We start from the raw sequence: 21,203 nt of genomic DNA on the forward strand, positions 1-21,203 counted from the left end.
CAAAGGAGTAAGTATACTGCTAGGGAAAGGCAAAACATTAATTTTGTTCCTACTGGCATAACATACAAATTAGGAACTGTCTTTCTCCCGATGTCTTGTCGAGCACTGAGTTGCAGAAGAAGCGACAGCCTATTTCTCACTGAGCTTGTGACTATACGTGACATCTTGTACACACAGATAATTTACCCTGAACAAATGCTAGCAGCAGGTTGTAATTCTCCTGTTTTGAGAGACAAGAAAACAGGAGTTCAAAGCGGGTAGATAACTTGACAAAAGTCAGAGGACCAGTAAACAAGAGAGGATGAATTCAAACTCAGATCTGAATGCAGAGTCTCATCTTCCCACTCCCAGGACTGGAAAATCCTTAACACACAGGCTCCCCAGCTCCCCTGCATTGTTCCTGGCACCAAGCATTTCCCATGGCAGAGGTCTCCAGTTCTCACAGACACAGCGCTCTGTGCAGAAAATGACCTTCATCGGATCTTGATCACCTACCTGCCACGCCCACCAGGCTTCACCATACAGGCAGGAAAGCTGGCTTTCAAGTGCATACGAAGCCACCCCATGTCTAACCTGGGTTCTTCTGGGGCTTCTCCAGCCTAAAGGCAGCCATGAAACTGCTCACAGTTTGTACATGAGCCACACTACCTCTCTCCATCTGTCTCCCCACCTATACTACTTAGCTATGACCATTTTGAGAATCTTGGAAACAAATTTTTAAAAACACAAAAGAAAGGATTCTGTAACAAGTACTTAATACTTACAATTTTAAATGACAAGTTACAAAGTGAGTATTTACAAACCGAATCTGCCTTCCTAGGTGTCAGTTTGAACAGTTAAAATATATAATAGCAAAAAATTTTCACTTACAAAATTAACAAAAACATCAACAATAATCTGGAATAAACTCTAAAACAATGCCCATGTTTTACATGGAGAAAGTACAGGACTGTACTGAGTGGTAAAGTAAGAGGTGTGAATGTAGAGACATCAACATATTTTATGGAGGAAAGTAGTTTTGTAAAGATGTACGTTCTCATAAATATAATTCAAAACTTACTAAAAAATCCCATGACAACACTTATCTGTTTTTTTTTTTAACTTGAAAAAAGTATTTTAGAATCCTTCAGGAATAATAAAGTCATAATACTAGCCAAGAAAATTAGGGATGGACAAAAGAATCAAAAAAAATCACATTGTCAGATATTAAATAAATTTTTACAATATGTTAGATATAGCACTGGAATAAGAATGTAAGATTGACAGAAATAAACCATGAGCTCAAAAAGAGACTCTAGTATACATAAGTATTTTTTACAGGTGGGATTTCAAATCAAAGAGCCAAGTATGAATTCAATAATTGTCTTGGGACAATCAGAGAATCACCTGGAAAAAACAAATTCTATTCCACTCATAATGACCACAAGAAAAATTACAGATAGTGATGTAAATATTAGAAAGTACTAATAACAGCAAATATAACTCTTTGCTCATATTAATTCAACTTCTCCTCTCTATAACAAGTACTATTATCATCTCCATCCTAGAGATTAGAAAAACCTACAGAAGAGATATATACCGTTATAAGAAAGTATTTCTAAGAATAAAATCAAGGATAAAACCCAAAGAGAAGACATTTACTATCTTAAGATTATTTTGGGCCACAACAAAAATAAACCTACTGAACAAAATGAAAGGCAAGATATGACAAGTAAAAGCTCTGTGATACATGTTGATGAAGACAAGGGGTTAATGTTCATAACATAAAAAGAGCTGTCACAAAGCAACAAGAAGCTCCCTCACTTCAATGTGTGCAAAGGACAAAAGGGATCATTCACTTTTTAAATTCAGATGGCTAATGAGTGAAAAATGCTCAATACCTCTCTGGTCATCAAGTGCAAACTAAAACAAAGAAAAAGCACTTTAGCTCATCATATTGGCAAATGTTTTTAAAAGATATTCTAGCTAGTGTCCATCTTTGAGAGAACAAACTGTTAGAGAACTTTTTGGAGGACGACATATCAATGGATATGTAAACTCTGAAAAACGTGTGTACACACACACTGAACTCCACTTTTAGGAATCGTTTCACTTAGAAAAAAAAATCAGTTCAAAAACATGTACTCATCAGAGCATTTACACAGCACTTTTTACAATGGTGGGAAGAAAAGCTGAAGTGAAATCATATCCAGCGATAGAGAATTGGTTACATAAGTTATTCTACATCTTTTCATTCCCCACAGGAGAAGGAATTTCTAGAGTCACTTGAAAGCAGCCTGTGATGTATGTAATTGTCACATCCAGGGACTGAATTTCCAGAAACCTTAACTAAAGGAATACTCATTCAAGGTCACAGGAATGTTTGTAAAAGAAGGATGCCAGTCAAACACCATTTCTGACAGTGGAAAATGGAGAAAACTTAAGTATCCACCATCAAGACAATGATGCCGTAAATCAAGGCGAGCTGTAGGCACTAAGGGGCCAGCGTTTCTGCGTGGTCCAAGGCCTTGTCCACAGTACTCTCCCACCGAAGGTGTCCTTGCACAAGAGACCAAACCTACATATCAGGAGACCCCACTACTCTATCTGAAAGGACCGGGTGAGTCTGGAGTGGGAGGAAGTCTATGATATACCCCTGAGTGAATAAACTGAGCTGCAGAAAACATATAGTATGGCCTTATTTTTCAATAAAGCATATACACACACACATATATATAGATTTCTGATATACGTGTATGTATGAATGTGTATATATATATGACATAGGCATAAAGGTCATGACATATATACACCATATTTTCAGCAGTTTTTACTCTCAGGAAAAAAGGGGAATGGATGTAGGGGCTTTTTGGTACCACCACAGTTCTCTTTTCAGTACTTCAGTTAAGTATACTTGGAATTTCAAAGTTTATTTAAGTCCGAACTAAAATGGAAGATGCCTCCACAAGACAGAATGCTATACTGGTTATTAAAAATCATGCTAGGGGGGATAGAATATTGTAGAAAAATGTGAAATAAGCACAATGGAAAATGGAGGTCTCCACACAGAAAAAGGCACAGAGTGCTCGCTGGTTTTTATGACAGAGGAGATACACAATGATGAAAAGAACAGAAAATAGATGTTAAAGTGTTAATAATTATCTCTGAGTAGTGGGATCAGGATAGACCCTTTGCCCCTTTTTTCAGACTTTTATATTAAATACACATTATTTTTCATCTAAAAAAAGCATTTTTAGATGTCTAGTACCACACATTGAAAAAAATACACGAGTACTTACAGAAACAATAACTAGGAGACACGGCAGCAGCGCCACAGAATGTAGAACGGGCGATCCTGATTAAAATCACGCAGTTACATAAGGATCCACAAAGTGAGAGCACCTGCTGTAACAGGGCGTGGGCGCCTTCTATTTGCCAGTTGTGTCTTCAGGGCTGAGGCAGTTCTGAGCACGGCCAGTGTCAGTGCTGGTGTCTGGATGGATGCCACTGGAGGTGAGGGCACCTGCAAGCCGAGAGGAAGAACAGAAATCATCCTCTGCTTTTTCTGTCTTGTTTCTCTGTTACTTTTAAAGAGAGGCATAAATAAGATAAACTAAATCTTCCCTACTGAAATTTCAGTAATGAAACCGTTTTCAAATTGTTCACAACTTATATTCTGACTATAACTGTCTTTTCAACAAAGCATCATATTTATTAAATGTTAATTAACACAGTTAATTAACTACCTGTTAAAACCTATTAAAGAACATGAAATGCACTACGTGAAATCACCACGCCTGCAGTAACTACCTTAGCTGTCTTCACGGCAGTGCAGTCAGCCCCCACCACCCCGTAGCCCTGAGCTCCTGATGCTGGTAAGAGAACACGCTGCCGCCTCAGATGGAGAGAAACGGTGAAAGTGTTTTCTGAAATCTACAGCACTGACAAAACATAACTGACAAATCCCAGGCTCCTTTGAGGCTGTCATTTTATGTTTCTAACCAACACCCGTCAATGAGCAGAACCACCCCATTTCCGAGTCATGGGACTCACGTGGGAAGCAGTTTTGGAGAAATTTCCAGGTATAGAATGTAACCAACTATACATAGAACTCTGAAAAAATAAAAGATTCAATACCCTGATTTTGGAAGACACTCAAAATATTCTCCTAAGCCTTAGTAGCTGGAAAGGCTGGGCTTCTCCTAAGCCACTTATTTATTTCACAGCCAGTGAGCATCTCCCACAAACCCTGTTTCCCTGTGTTTGCTGGGAGCCTCAGGCACACTCTTGCTGTCGATCATATAAGTCACAGGGCAGACGCGTGTGTCTCACGCCTGCAACCCTAACACAGGCCCACCTCCTAGCCTCACAGTTTGAACTTAGCCCCATTTTCTAACCTGTTTATTTGGTATCTGTTCTTCTGTAAGCTGCCTGAAATGCTTTTTGGAACAAGTCAGAAGAATGAGTGGGTAGAGAAATGGACAGTTGGACAGGTGAGAGGTGGGCAGACAGACAGAGAGACTCCAAGAAATGGGGAACAAAGAAAATTCCCTATGCAGAACCCTCTTCTAGTCAGGGAAGAAAACCGCCACGGAGACGTGTGAAGAGGCAGGTGGCTTAGGGCTGTTTCCTGGATTCCATGAAAAGTCACACCAAGAGATGAGAGGGTAGAACTATAAATAATAAAAGAAAAAAGCATGCATGATTGAAAAATATATCTACAATATGTACTTTCTAAAGAATAGATTCAAATCAGCAGGGCCCAATTACACAATCCTTGGGTATTTACAGAAATGAGAATCCCATCTCCAAACCACAAGGCATCCCTTAGGAGCACTGAGAGTCTTCACGGGGCGGTCATAAAGCCGTAACCGCAAAAGCTATGCTCTCCTGCACTTATGAGGAACGAGCAGCTGTGCTAGGGCTGCCCACGTGTGTCAGTTACACCCCCCAGCACCTCTATGGGGGGGACGCCTAGCAAGCCCCGTCTCTGCAGGACCGAAAACTAGTCCGAGAGACGCTAAGCCGGCCTACCAGTTCTCCATCTCACAGGACTGGTCATTCCAGAGCAGGACTCGAACTCGGACCCACGTTTGTTATCACGGTTCTACCGTGCTTTGTGTGCTTATTTTGTGTATAATACATTTGTTTCTGGCATGAAAGGACATTTAATAAATGATCGGTTGTCTTGCCTATCTCTTTAGCTCACAATCTTTATATTTTTGAATTGTACTCTCTTCCCCTGGAGAAAGGAACGGAAAGAGCAGTGGTCAGAATGAGCTGGGGTTCCATTCTTTATCTGTTACCTCATCTCATCCAAGTCCCCAACCAGGGAGAAGGATCAAATATCCTCTTCATCTTTTAAAGAGAGGTCTCCAGTTATGGTGACTTACTCAACTCCAAAACCAAGTCTGGGGGAAGGGCACATGCAGCAACCAGAGCAGTATCATGTATAGGAAGGTGAAAAGAGCTCAGGGGGTCAGCCTGATTTAATTTCAATCGATAAAAGAATACCACACACTAAAAATACTAGCATGCAATGGATTGGCTCTTTCTTGACATCTAGCAAGTTTCCACAGCCCATATGTAACATTATCGTGAACTAGTGAAAGGAAGAGTCCACAGATAGGGAAAATCAATGCCACAGGCAGGCTGAAACCCAGGCTGGAGGAAAGGAAGGGAAAGGGCATAGTTAAGAAAAGGGGAAAGTCTGGGAAAAAGATATCATCACAAGGATTCTCAAGCATCATTCAGCAATCATAAAATCATTCATTCAAGAAAGAGTTACTTAGGTCCTATTTTGTGCAAGATTTTACAGAGGGCAAAGAAAGACCGCAGCGTCCATGTTAGCAGCAAGTGGCGGGGCTATAATACAGTTCTCATTCTGGTACCTTGCACATTTTTACTCAGTATAAAGGGAAAAAATAAAGTAAAATAATACTATGTAAACTCTACACATTGTTGAAATAAAATTAAAGAAGACCTAAATACCTGGACAGACACACCACGCACATTCCTGGATCAGATGACAGTGCTCTTGGAATGTCAGTGCTCCACAGAGCGATCCATATATTCAACGTGGTCTCGATCATAATCCCAGTGGGCTCCTCTGCAGTAACTGACTAGCTGCTGCTACAATTCATATGGGAATTCGAGGGTCTCAGTAACCAAAACGTACTTGAAAAAGAAGAACAACGTGAGAGGACTTGTAATTCTCAATTTCAAACCTTACAACTGTATCTCCAGGTGAGATTAGAGGCCATTTTAACATATTACTGTGTTTATCCTTATTTTCTAAATTCTCTACAACGAATAAACCTGTTAGAATAAGAAAAATAAAAAGTAAGGTATCTTTTAAAACATGCACAACGATTCATTCATTGGGAAAAAATTATTTTAACTATAAAGAGATAAACAAATATCTATTGAAAAAGGACTACTTAAAAAAAAGGGTGCATTTACATTTTTCATAAATTGAAAACTGAAAAGCACAAACACATCAAGTTTCCAGGGAGACAAATACAACATATCAACACTTATTTTCAAAAATTCTAATTGAACAATGAAAACTCAAGAAAGGGAATATCGTGATTGACAGCCAACTGCAAACACATGGAGAGCAAAGGCCTAGAAATCACAGTTCCTTTAAATCTGCTACTAACTCAATAGGAGAGGAAATTCCTCCCTGAGGGGACAGTGGAATCCCATGCATAAGACAGGATACACAGTACAACCTGCACTAGAATCTGGGGTGATTTTCTTAGAACAATTCTGAAGTTACAACATTGCTGAAAAACTATAAAAACACTGACAGACAGATTAAAACACACAGTCATTTATATTATATAGAAACATATGAAGTCTGCTCCCATATTACATAGAAATACAAACATATTTGTGCATTTATAGGCACTGATTACTTTATCTCAGATAGAATATTTCAACTAAAACAAAAAATCAATACACACCTCTTGTCAAATCTAGTTGATAAGTTACTCTTCTATGTAACCATAATGTGTCTAAGATAGATCTAAAATTAGTGAAAAAGATCTTTGTATGGTTTCTTGAATTCTTCTCAAAATTCCAAGCTTAATTTTAAAATAGATCTGAGCAGTATTTCTATATTATCTTTTCCCTTGTGAAATGAACAACATAGTCTGTTGTCAAAATTCTGTCCTTACAATGATTCACGAGCACCGTATCCTCACAAAACTGCTGGACAGCAAGGCGCTATCCAGACACTGTGACCAAACAAATGAAACACAAGGAAGACAGTGACACTATTCTGGAGGGCATATAATCTGTGTCAACACTGGGTTTTTATTTGATTGGTTTGATTGGGTAGCAAGATGAAATCAATCAAGTACTTTCTTCTTTGAGCATGCTGTAAGTCATGACTCTTTTCAGTGTCATGAGCAGGAAAGAGTTAAGCATGACTTGATTAGGTCAAATAGCAACAATCATAACCGGAGATTGAGTAATAAAGAAGTTAACTGAAAGCAATACTTCTGCCTACATGAGACCTAAAATAAATCTACACTGATATCCGAAAGGAAAATGAGGAGATGAGGTCCCCAAAGAGAAAACAAACTAACAAGAAATCAAAAACGGAAACAGTTTTTCATTAACGATTCCAGGAAGGAGTGGAGCATGTTGGTGAAAAGCACAGATGTTGGGGAAAAACATGAGGGTCTGAACTCCCACAGCACTGGGTAGCTGTGACACTGATATGTCAGTGAAATTTTCTGCATCTCAGTCTCCTATCCATAGACTGGGGACAACAACCGCACCCATCTCCTAGAACGGTCCTACGAATTAAGTTATTTTATATATAAAATTTTAAATAAAATACCTCAGATTTTATATAATACCCCAAAAGCACAAGGAACAAAGAAAACAGAGATAAATTGGAGTTCATCAAAATTTAAAACTTTGCTTCAAAGGGCACCATCCAGAGAGTGAAAAACCAATACACAGGAGAAAATTTTTTCAAATCATTTACCTGATTAGGAATTTGTATCTCCAAATGAAAAAAAAAAAACCCTACAACTCAACAATAAAAAGGCAACTCAATTAAAAGGTGAATAAATGATCTGAAAAGGTATTTTTCAAGGAAAATATACAAATGGCCAATAAGCACAATGAAACGATGTTCAATATCATTAGCTCTAAGGGAAATCAAGTCAAAACCACTAGAAGAAACCGCTTCACACCCACAACAATAGGTTATATTAAAAAAAAAATAACAAGCACTAATGAGGACACAGAGGAAGCGGAGCAGGCAGCAGTTGCTGGTGAGGACGTAACACAGCGTGGCCACTTTGGTAAACAGGCTGGCCGGTCCTCAGGGAGTTGAACATTTGGTTTCTGAATGACCCAGCAATTCTGCTGTCTGGGCACACACGTAAGAGAACTGAAAACAAATGTCCACATAAAAACTCCTAAAGGAATGTTCGCGGCGACACTACTCATCACAGCCAAAAAGCAGAAACAACCCAAATGCCTATCACCTGATGAATGGGTAAACAGTGGGGCCCAGCCATACAGTGGAATATTATTCAGCAATAGCAAAGCATAGAGTACTGACACAGGCCACAACGTGGACAAACATTGAAAACGTTACTCAGTGTGAAAGAAGTCAGTCACAATAGACGGTTCCACTTACATGAAGTGACTCGATTTAAATGAAATGTCCAGTACAGGCAAATCCACAGAGAGAGAAGAGTGGCTCATTGGGGCTGGGGGACGATGGGGAAGATGGAAATATCTGCTTATGCATACGGGGCTTCCTGTTGGGGGGAAGAAAATGTTCTAAGATTGAATGGGATGCACAATTCTGGGCATAGAGTAAAAACCGCTGTATATTTTAATGGGTGAATTGTATTAAAATTGTTAAGAAAAAAAGCACCTCGGGCCAGTACCTTCCCATAGTAAATGCAAATTGCTAAATTTTATTACAGGAAGAAGAAACTGCCCTCAGCATGAAAGCAGGAGATCAGCAAATGTGAGTTAACCGAAATTGGACAAGAGCATTTCACTTGAAACAGCTGCTGAGAGTACACGAAATATTCAGAAATAGGAAAATTAGTTTCACATCAAAAAGAAGCATTCTGCTTCAAATGCAGATCAAGGATTCGGCAAGCCAAGCTGCTAGAAATGACCAGAGAAGAAACCTGGTCTGTAAAACAAGCACCAGAGCCAGCAAGGAAGTGGTGATGAGGAAAGCAGGCGGCGGAAAATCTGGAACAGTTTGCTACAAATAATTTCTCTACTGAAAATTCAATAATAAAATGAAAGTGATGTAATGCTCTGTTGACCTCCCGTGAATGGGCTTCCTTCGGTTCTCGACTGTTCTGTAACCCCGATTGAGAGATTCAGGAGAATCAGCATGGCTCCTGGGAGTCCCCAAATGACTGCCCACCAGCACGCTGACCACCATCACATCTGCCAGGGTGGAATTGCAGAGAAGAGACCAACTTCTGAAAGGAAATGTTGACAAGGGAAGAAAAGGCTGCAGTCAGTCCTGGGACAGAGGCCATCTTAGCAGAGGCCAGAAAGCTTCAGGTGAACTGCAGTTGCTCTGGGGCAAGAAGGGACCACGGCGGAGCATATCTCAATTCTCTCCTCTCTCTCCCTCGGGTAGGAGAGATAAAGCCTGCATACTTCTCACCTGGAACTGTGGCATCTGGCTGGCAGAAGTCTTACCAGCACGGAATGATTATTCAAGACTCTGTGTAAAAAGCCAAGAAATCGAGAGGGAGTAGGGAGCCAACTCCACGAGACTCTCAAATGCTCCCATATTTATTGTGCATAATCAAAGGAAAAATTCATCAACAGTTGTGAGATAGTAAGGAGGAACTTCGGGAAAGACGGGATGAGGCAGAGATTGTAAAATCCACAATGAGTACAAAGGATTAGTGTATCTTTAGGGAAGTCATGGGGTGAGGGGAACAAGATACATTTTTAGATATGTGAATTACAAAGCAGACCACCAGACCAGCCAGGTCCTTGTTTTGGGGATAATAGATTATCTAACAGCACACAAGCCCAGCGTTTATTGCTGAGGGCCACGGTCCTTGCTTTGCAACCAGCAGAGTGATATCTAAAACCTCAAGTATGCAAGCAAAGCATTGTCTCTGCTTTTTAAGGCAAGGAGACTGGTGTGAGGATGCACAGGCACTTGCTTGCAAAGCAGTTTCTAAGCATATTTTTTTCTTATCAAAGTTCACAGCAGGCTGGTGTGTGCTACAGTTTGTTAAACCAATCATGGGCTTTCACATGGAACCATTATGGAGGACACCCTAGGATGACAAATCCTGCCTCTGGGTCTTTTCCTGCCATCTTCAGACACTCTAGCAGGGTCTAGGCACATCCGTGAATAACGATCCTAAAGAACCACCAACACTCTTAAATCCTGGTGCTTGAAAAGTATCTGTTTCCCTTCTACTCTTTCCACAAACACAACAGGAAACATCAGCCTGGAGAAAGAATTCAACACAAATGTTAAAACAAAAATCTACAAACCTGAAGCAACTCCATCTCCGAATCATGATACACAATGAAATGAGAGTAAGTGTGTCAGGCACAAAGCAGGCGTGAGCCTGACCACCTCATTTCTATTCTTCAAAGGAAGGAAGGTTTTTGTATTTTTTTTTTATCATTCTTTGTCATTGTTTCTGATTATGCCAAAAAATAGTTTATGAAATAATTATGCACTGCAATAACAGATTTTTATTGTATCAAGTATAGATGGCATTCAGAGGGGATAGGAAAACCCAGCTCTGTAAAAAATGCAAAATTTTTTCCCCTGTTAATAACACGTATACAAAATGCCACAGAGAATTCAAATTCTTGTGGAGAGGAGCAAAAGCCACAAAACAAAAGCAAAGTCATTACAATGAGTCAATTCAAAATTCACTGGACAAACATGCTCAATGCATTCAAAGAATTTTAAAGGCAAACTGCAAACCATTCACTTAATGATCTACAGGCTAGAGGAAGCATTTCCCTCTTTAAAAGACAACAGAATTCAATAGGGTGCCCCAACAAACAAGGACCAAAGAACAATCAGGTTTTTAACGGTTCTCATAAATCAGCATGTTCTAAAGATCAAAATCCAGAAATTTTAAACATTCATTCAAACCACAATGAAACAAGCATTTCAAAAAAAAAAAAAAAAAAAAAAACCAAAGAAACTAAGCACACAGATCATGTACATAGATTAATAAGCATGTCTTGTACCACTGGAAGAAAGAACAGGCTATAGCCTTTTACTTGAAAAATAAAACTACTTTTAAAGATAACTGCTAAAACACATTTCACCATTCTTGTTGCCTTCAAAAATCTGAGGCACTTGTATCTGATCAGAAAAGCAATTCTGAGTAATAGTATGTTACAATTCAGCGCCAGTTTGCTTTAGAAGAAAAAAGAAAAGCTACTGTTCCTCAAATCCTGCACAGAGTGTGAAGTGCCTCCCGGCCTCTTTCTCCTCCCGTTTTCTAAGCTCATGCTCCCCAACCCTTCTGAAACAAGTATGACAACCTCTTATTCCCAATATGCCAAATGACAAAAGAATATCAATTTATTTGTGTAAATATATGCCTACACCTTGAACTTGAGGAGAAAGGTATCAGAAGTCTATATGGAACTTATTTCTACCTTCCTGAAATCACACACACAAATGTTCACACAGACACAGACACATACCCCCTGGATTACTGGACACTTCACAAGCTTAGGAATTCCAACTTCTAGAAGATAACTTTGTAGTTAGTTTAAAATACAATTCTGTCAGCTTTTGAAAGCCTTGATCATCTGCTAAACCATCCAAATATCAAAGAGACCCAATTAGCCTTCTCTGTAGAATGTAACTTCCATTGATGGCAAAACAGACCCTAAGAAGTACTGGATCAAAGACTCGTGTTTATCACTACCTATGATCGTTTTTAAGCACATTAACAGATTCAGAAATGTATGTCTCAACAACATTTATTCTTATTGAAATAGCATACGTGTTCAATTGTCTATACAGAGACTAGGTCACATGATGGTGTTTAAGATCTATTTTGTGTATTGCAATATTTATTTTCAAGTGCAGACAAGGAGGGTGTGTATTACTCAGTTGTAGAGCACCTACTTAGCATGCACAATGTCCTGGCTTCAATCCCCAGTACCTCCAAAAAAATAAATAAAAATAAGTGCATATTTAAAAATAAGAATAAAGTTATAAAAAAATACAGACTAAAAACCACTGCAATCTAGCTGCTACAATTATACTAAAAAAACAAGGGTTTCTATCAAACACTGACTATATGCCAATCACACAGACAATCACAAATCACACCTGACAACCATCACGTGTGATTCTCTGCTAACCTACTAAGTAAACACGGATGAGCAACTCGGCACTGCGGATGAGGAGACGGATCTCGGAGGAGCCGTGGACGCTGACCGTCCTGCTCCCCACGACACCACGTCAGCCCAGGGCAAGCACTGACAGAGCTGCTCTGAGGGGACACTCAGCTGCATGGAGCCTTGGGGCACTGGGGAGTCCCAGAAAACACTAAAAATTGTTCAGTGAAAAACCAGCTCAAATATATTACATTGTGCAAAATCCTTTAAACAGGGAACATGACTGAGACTTTTTGATGCCTCCGTGTCCTTTCCACCATCATCAATTATTTGCCCTCTCAGCACGACCAGTGATGAACTGGACCCCATATGAAGTGCACTCAAATGGCAGAGCTTTTAAAGCTGTTTTATGAAGTTTGTAAAACTCTGTCTATGCCTCACACAGTCGGTCATCCATCACTTCTCACCGGTGTGGACGTACCACCTGAAATCACTCCTTTCTGCTTTTTAAAATCCCTTCATCTAATCCAGACTTTTCAACAGCAAAGAATCAGCTCAACCACAGACAGTGAACAGCTTTTCACCAAATGGACTCGAACAGCACATCGGACTACCTGGAAGCCCTTTTCGTCTATTAAACCCACTTCCGGCTACTTCATCATTTTCTGATTGGTGGACTTGGCCACCGACTGGCCAACTCATAGAGCTCCCAGCCTCACATCCTGGGGTGGGAGAGGACCCTGCTGTTTGGAGAAATCAGTGAGGAAGGCGGACATCCTCCAGCCAGGTCTGCACGGGTAGAAGTGCGACAGTGTGCTCAGAAATTATAGCTTTAGCATCCCTGGGCTCCCATGGACTGGTTTCACATTAACCAAACTCATGACACACTGATGCAAGAAAACCAGAAACTTATTAATGTAACAGAAGAAGTGAAACTATAAACCAGACTGAAATATCAGAGTTCAACCATGAGTACATTTTCTCCTCCACAGCCCAATCACGGGCAGGCAGTCACATGGCAACCATGGACAGAAGCAGAGCAGGAAGGGTTTGTAGATTAACTCAATGGACTAAATTTCTGTTATACGAACAGATCTACTGCCTAGAAAATAATTAACGCTAATCACAGTGCACACTTCGTGGACAGTGGCTGAGACATGATAGTGAGCACCTGTGTAACTCTACTTTCCCTGTCATTTCTGGGCTAACTGATGCAAAGTGGTACAAAGATTCAGGGATGCAGATACCTCTAAACACCCAAAGCCCATCGCTGGGAGCCTCAAAACCAGACAGCCAGGGTTTAAATACCAGCTCTGCCACTTACTAGCTCTGTGACCTTGGCCAACTTACTTACCCTCTCCGTGCCGAAATTTCCACACTGTAAAACTGGGATAACAATCAAACCTTCCTTACTCACTTGTTGAGAAAATTGAAGGATTCATTTCTGTAAAACTCTCAGAAAAGAATGTAGCACATTTTTGGTGTTCAACAAATGTCAACTTAATATAAAAGTGATTTACAAGTCTCCCTTCTAATAATATTATGTGTTTCCTGGCTAGTATAAGTCCCAAAGAAAATCCTTATTTCTCCTTTTATAAACTCTTGGGGAGCACCCTCCCATTCCATCCCACCACCTGTTTAAACTAGGGAGGGGATGCCTCCTCCCAACTCCTCTGGGCCATGGAGAGTGCTTCTCCCTTCATACCCCTGGCCACTGGATCACAGCTAGCCCTCGTCACACTAAGAGTGTGAGGTGTGAGTCCGGGGAGACAAGCAGGGAATGTGAAACCCTACCTTTCCCTCCAGTGTTGGTCACCATTGGGAAGCACCTGGGATGCTCAGCTCCATGTCAGGACAGCCCTGTGCATGAAGGGGCAGGTCCTCTCAAGGGAAGGCTCGCTGTGGCCCAGAGTTACCTGGGACAGGGTGAGTCTCTAATTCTGGGACACAGTATCATGACACACATTTTCCCACAGCCCTGAAGTTCATGGAGAACGTAGCTTCATCAGTAAGAAGACATTTATCGCCTGCCTACTCTTTTGTGTCATCTCTCAGTTGGCTGCTGGAGACAACATGCATATAAGTATTGGATCCCCATAGGCCCCAACATATATGAAATAACAAAAATTCTGTGGCTTAACGTTGGTTCAGGGTGACTGTGTAACAGTTCTGACTCTGCTGATGCTTAATTATGGGTATAGGAACTATGGAACCTCCTCAAATATCTTTCATCATAAAACCAGCTTTTCTTGTTTTCCTGTTTCTTATTAATTGACAAAGACTATAAAATGATGGCTTCACACCAAACAGCAGCTAAGGATTATGAGCCCTCTTGACATACCCACTGTGGTAAACACTTTACATAATTTCTAATTCTCACAATTCTACAAAGCAGATACCAACGTCCCAATCTCTCAGACGAGGGAAAAACTCAGAACGAACTGACTCAGGCTCACATGGCTCAGTGGCAGCACGTGCACGCAAACCCAAGTCAAAAAACTACACCCCTTCCTATATGTACCAAATCTCCTACCACCAATTAACACAGAGCAGCGGGATCAATACTCAGGGAACCCAGCACACTTTTCAGATTTAAGGTGCTCCAGAGGCCGCTACTAGCTGTTTTATAAATTCCCGGCTCACTGGTTTCTAACACTGGAAGAAAAGTCCGATTTTGCCATTGTTTACACAGCAAGTCTGAGATGTTCACAGCGAGATGACAGAATAAAACTAAAATATAAGCAGAACAATTTTTACAGGTAGACAGACATAATAGACATTGTGCTATTCTGAAGCATCAAGCAAAGAAATCAAAACAAAATAACGTTGTTTAAGCCTTCTTTAACAAACAGGAAAATTAAGATGGTAAGAAGGTGCAACAAGCGCCACCTATGGCTAAAAAGACCTTCCAGGTTGCCAGGAAGCATGCAACACAAAAATTGCCTGTAGGATCAGAAACGAGAATCAGATAACTAAAAGCTTCTGTAGCACACACTGCACTTTGCTTCGGGGGAAGCGACGGTAACTCAGTATTTAATCTGATATTGCTAATACTCCTGAATATAAACAAAAGACACAGGCTCATGGAAACTCATCTTAGAAGAGGAAAGAATCCAGTCAAGCCACTTCATTTTACAGGAGGGGAGACTGAGACATGGGATCTGTCCTCCTTGCAATCGGCAGCAAATCTCTCCTAGGCCTCATGTCTTGCGCTGTAGCAAAAACGAACAGATCTGTACTAGGCCTATATTCATAAAAGCCGCGTCTGTATATTTCCGAAAGTAGGTTATCTAAGTATCTTGCAACATACTTCTCAAAATCCTGGAAATCATACATTTGTTGAAATACAAAAACATTTATTTACATAATAAAACAGCATGAGCTTTATTGTCTCTATTAAAAAAGTTACATGTCAAATCAATGTTTTGATATTTTAAACCTGTTAAGACTGCAGGAAAAAAGATCAAAATTTTCTTTAATCACAAAAGAGAGAAGCTTATTCCCAGAAAATGATCAATGTGGATGTCAGAATCCAACGAATTTAAATGTCTGAGTGGATGGTTACACGGCAACATGACATCTGATTTCTAACAATACACATTCTGTGTAAATAATCTTCAAGGTCGTCTGCTTAAGGCAATTTAACTAGTCCCTGTCTCACTAGAATGATACAGATTTCATTAAAACTTCATAGTGCACTAAAAAATAAATGAATCCTTGTTACTTTAAGCCATATTCATATATATCATATATATACATATTAAATATGCATCAGTAATAAGCCACCCTCTTTAGTATTCAGAGTTGATCCTTCTAAAATATCTGTCATTGTGACAGCACATTTTTACTAAGCACCTCTTGAGTTCTTTGTATACAAGGCTACTAACTCTCACAGTCAGACAAGTTAAACGATATTACTCAAATTTCACAAATGAGGAAATGTACTTAAGACATGAAAACAACTTATATATACATCATCAGGAAAGAAAAGAATAAAGATTTTCTTAAAATATTCACTGACAATCTTTTTTTCCATATTAAGACTACATAAAACCAATTCAGTCTTTGTAAGTATTTCTGTCAATAAGGGCCACTAGAGAAAAACAAGTAACATCATCAGCAGTGGTTGGACTTTCAAAGCCCCCTTCTCATTTGCACTATAATTATTTTTAATGTTTTGTTTTTAGTGCTTACAGAGCACTAAAATACATAAAAATTAACTTTTTATGCCACTACCTGAGAATTAAACATCTGTGAAAATGTACAACTTTAATTTATGACACTCTGTCTCACATTCTCACTGGTGTCTCCCCTTTGAAGGCCTCATCAGGCTGAGATCACTAAAATCGGCCATTTATGGAGTCACAGGAGTTCGGGTAACCACTCAACGGGAGGCTGATTAGAGAAGCAATTAAGAATGCATCCTGTGAAGCCTGGGTTCCAGCACCGAGCTAGCCACCGCCAGCTGCGTGTGATTTGGGACAAGCTGCTCCATCTCTCAATCCCTCAGCTGTAAAAAAGGAGACACTGATACCTACCGTCAAACACCTGCTATGAAGTAAAGCATGAGGAAAGTATTTTAGCCTTAGGGAGGTGTCCACTCAGAGCGAGTTTGGTCATTATGATGATGAGGATGTCTGTTAATAAATTGAGCTAGACCAAAAAGGAGAAATCACCTTAAAGGAGAAACATTTTAAGCCAATGAACATTTCCTTTTGGATGGATTGCAGAATATTCTATTCATTTTTTTAATAAACCAAGTTTTGTCCATTAATAATAGATTTACAGGTTCATGGACAAGTCTCCAGAAAAAGAATTAGAGGCCTCTAACCTCTGAATACTAAGAAAGTAAATTTTAAAAAAAATCAGGGGGGAGATTATACCTCATTTGGGAGAGTATGTGCCTAGCATGCATGAGGCCCTCAGTTCAGTCCCCACTAACTCAATTTAAAAACTTCTTTTTTTAAGAAATGGAGAATTAATGCAAAAAGATGGAGGAATACAGAAATTTTTTAGAGACTCATCTCAGATTTAAGATGGGGAAAAAACCATCCATTTCTCAGAGGAAATCTTGAGAACTATGTAAACTGAATCTGAGATGTCTAGTCTTCTAACATTATTCATGAATTCATATTACCAAGTCTTAAAACTACCTGATAACCCACAGTTGTGATACTGATCACAACAGCTGCCAACACGGATCTAGCTCTGGCTAGGAATTCTCTGTTCTGACATCTCTGCCCCTGAGGCCTCACCAGGCTGAGAGCACTAAATTCAGTCATTCATGAGCATCTCCTGTAAGTCCTCCCTTTGTGCTCCTCACTCTCCCCTCACCAGCCCCTCTGAGGGAAACACTGTTATCACCATCCCCAACCGCAGATTAGGCCACTGAGGCACAGAGACTAAATCCTTTCCAGGTCATATTGGCATTAAAGGACGTCTGTATTTCTGCTGTTTTGCTTTTGACAAAGGAATCTGAGATATCAATTCAAGGGAGACTGTTAAATAATAAACTCTGTCAGGTCTTCACCTCAAAGAGCAGATACTATAAATTCCTGATGTAGAATGAGGCTGCCGCCACAAACTGACTCAGCTTGAAATTAATATCCAAGATGAAGCAGCGGATACACGTAAATATTCACGATTGTCAACTCCGCTCACGGGTCTGGGCCCTTCACTGCCTGAAATGGGGTGAATACTCCACCCGTGTCAGGGAGGGAAGCGCGGTTTTTCCAGGTCTCCCCAAGGCTTCACGGGCTATTTCCCCCCACAGACTGTCCTCAACAATTAAAAAGCTCTCAAGATTTTTACACCATGCAAACCTGAAATACATTTCTGCAGATGGAGCACTTTCTCAGGCTTAAATTTATTTTGCCTACACTCAGCAGGGGGGGTAAAAGAAACAAGACTCTGCAAAGTCGCTGATTCTCACCACTCACACTAGTAGAAAGGCCACTGCACAAGATGTCTCTTCAGAGTGCAGGGTGAGAAGAAAATAAAGCCGCCCCCAACCACAGGCACTCCCAGAGACAGAGCTCAGCAGTCTTCTGCACACTCACGGTTGTGCAGCCCTCATCACCATCTATTTCCAGAACACTTCATCACCCCAAAAGAATCCCCCTGTCACTAGCAGTCACTCCCTAACCCCCCTCCACCTAGCCCTTTGCAACCATCACCTGCTCTCCGCCTCTGCATGTGCCTATTCTGGGCATTTCAGATCACTGAAGGCAACAATATGTGGCCGTGTTTGTCTGCTTCCTTTCACTTAACATGCTCTTGTCAAGGTTCGTCCATGTTGAAGTGGTATCAGCATCCCTTTTTTTTTTTTTTGAAAACGTTAATGTTTATTAGAGGGTTGTAAGTACTATCAAAAAGAGTAGAGTGGAGCATAAGTGATTGTGTTTCAAAGAGAAAAGGGCGGGTTGAGCAGTCAGAGTGGACTTCCCAGAAGAGGTGGCCTTTTTCATTTTCCTCTTTTTCTTTTTTATTCACACTTACGTCTGAATAATGTTTCACTAAATGGAGATTCTACATTCTGTTCATCCATTCAGCAGCTATGTATGGACGAGGTCCAGAAGGATGAGTGTATGAGGCGACTTGCAGGGATGGCATTTAAGCAAAGGGCAAGATGTGCTTTCAAAAAAAAGCCAACAAACAGAGGCGCAAGGAAATTCAGTGCGTTTCTGAGCAAAGTGCATGCTTGCTTCGGCAGGACAACCGTGCAGGGCTGGGGCGGATATTGGCAGGAATCACGGCGTGGGAGTCACCTGAGAAGACTCCCCACTGCACGCAGCTCAGACAATTCTCCTCCCTCATCCTGTATTGTTAGAGCCATATTTCTAGGTTTCTCTTATTTCAAGTAATAGCACTTTAACTACATATCTGATCATTTGCATCAGACCACTTTACCTCCAAGGCACAGAAAATTATTCACTAACCGGAGCAGCTCCAGCACATAACGGTGATGGGTTAGGGAGTCCTGCAGCATCCCAGCCTGCATGCACAAACCCCACATGTGCCCTGGTGATGTCTGGAAAATTAAACGCATGGAAATATCTCACTGCTGCTACACGACATCTGCCCTCAAATTGCCCCAAACTCATGCTGGCAAAGCACTACTCAGCCCTCTCACTACAAAGAAAAAAAAATGCTAAGAAGGCAAATTTAGGCTCTTCCATTGAAAACCAGCAACCATCAATGCCAGTATCTGAGTTGGAATGCTCCTGACTTCTAAAACCACTGCGCCGTTACTTTTCAAATGTGGAAGTCATATATGTATTCCACTTAGATGATATTACAGTAGGATTTTTCTTTTCAAAATTTCCAGTTGCAACATTAGCACAAGAAAGTTTATGTTTCAGCTTTAAAAAATCAATTATCTTCCACTTTCTTAATTTTGAACCTATTATTATTTTATAAATGGAGCTATGCTGCATAATATAAAAAAACTGTTTGAATTCTGCAAACAAGACCTTTATGACCTCACTATTTCAGAGCAAACTTTAATGGTGTTTTGAGAGGTGGGGCCTGGGGTGCTCACTAACAGCTCACAAAGGATGTGCTATTAAGTAATGCAAAGGCTCTAACTCCACATTAGCTCAGAAACCAAAGAAACTACACCAAAGCCTTACTTTATCATTTTTAAATTTTGCTATTCTTTGGAATATTAAATTTCTTTAAAGATATGATTTTTTTTGAGAAAGACAACAGCTGTATTAAATTTCCTCTCACCAAGAAAGCAATCTTTATCAAGAATAAATACCCGATGGAAATCGAAATGACGGGAGGTTTCTAGCTAAGTGAACATGCAGATCTGTACAGAAATCTAAATCCTATCACATCTCACTCGAACCAGATCAACAAAGTCCTGGGCTACCCTGGAACTTAGCTCTTCTGTTCCAAAAGTTGGCTGAGCTAAGATCATCACACAAGGAAGGGAAGGAGAGAAGAGGAAAGTCCACCTGGCAGCCTCCATCTCTTTTCTTCCAGCCAAAAGTCGCCTCTCGGGCGACCCCGATAACAAGTCCTCCCCATAAGGAAATCCGACATCCACACTGCCCCAGCCGTCCCCAAGCAGCCCTGACGCCCCTCTCCCAGCCTGTGAATTGTGTTTTAGTGGCCCCCCAGTTGGTGGCACCCTCCCCCTCTTCCCCGCTACACACACACACACACACACAGAGCAACGGCAGCCTTCCCAAATCACAAAGTTGATTAAATCACCCCACTTCAAACTCTTCAGAGGCTCCCTGGCCCCGTTCTAGCCCCGCCCCCGACACTGCTCTCCCAGCCTCACCCCAGTTCCCAGGTCCCCAGTGACCTCAGGGACCCGCTGTCCTGCTCCTACTACCCACTTAACTCCAGGCTCATTTTGATTGTTTCCCAAGGAAGACTTCCCTCCCTGCAACCTCCGCAACTTGTTCCTCTATTCCTAGAACATTCTAGGCTAAGTCAACTTCTGACACTGCTAAGCTCACAAGAAGCAAATACATTTTGCTTAATAATGTGGGTCCACCCACTCTCCCCTAGACACACAGAAGTGCACGTGTTATGAATAAATGAATGATGGGGTGGGTCTCAAAGGGACAGACAGACCTGCTCTCGCCCGTCCCGACCCTTCTGTCTGTAGAATATCAGAAGCAAAACCAGAAGTACCTTTCCTGAGGGTCACTTCCTGCTGACACCCTTCACTGCCTCCAGTGTCTGTTCAAATAAAACCCAACGTCTTCCAAAGCCCTTCACCCCAGGCTCTCTCCAGGGTCCTCCCAAGCAGGGGAACACTCCACCCTGGACCACACAGGACACTCTCCCCAGGTCCCCACCCCACAAGCCTCCAGGCCTCTGCCCGGGCTGCACCTGCCACCTGAGCCACACTC

At 40.9% G+C, this 21,203-nt stretch overlaps 1 protein-coding gene across 1 annotated transcript in view; it reads right to left on the bottom strand.

Moving 5' to 3' along the window:
* LOC141578890 (uncharacterized) overlaps positions 1-21,203 on the bottom strand; it is a 190,692-nt gene that overhangs the window by 78,844 nt on the left and 90,645 nt on the right. The window contains exons 23-24 of the mRNA XM_074372620.1: positions 5,971-6,156; positions 3,279-3,502 (exon numbers count right to left, since the gene is read on the bottom strand). The gene's annotated coding sequence lies outside the window, so the exon portion shown is untranslated. The remainder of the gene's footprint in view (positions 1-3,278; positions 3,503-5,970; positions 6,157-21,203) is intronic.

The sequence above is a fragment of the Camelus bactrianus genome, chromosome 1, assembly GCF_048773025.1.
Source record: "Camelus bactrianus isolate YW-2024 breed Bactrian camel chromosome 1, ASM4877302v1, whole genome shotgun sequence".
Lineage (NCBI taxonomy): Eukaryota > Metazoa > Chordata > Mammalia > Artiodactyla > Camelidae > Camelus > Camelus bactrianus.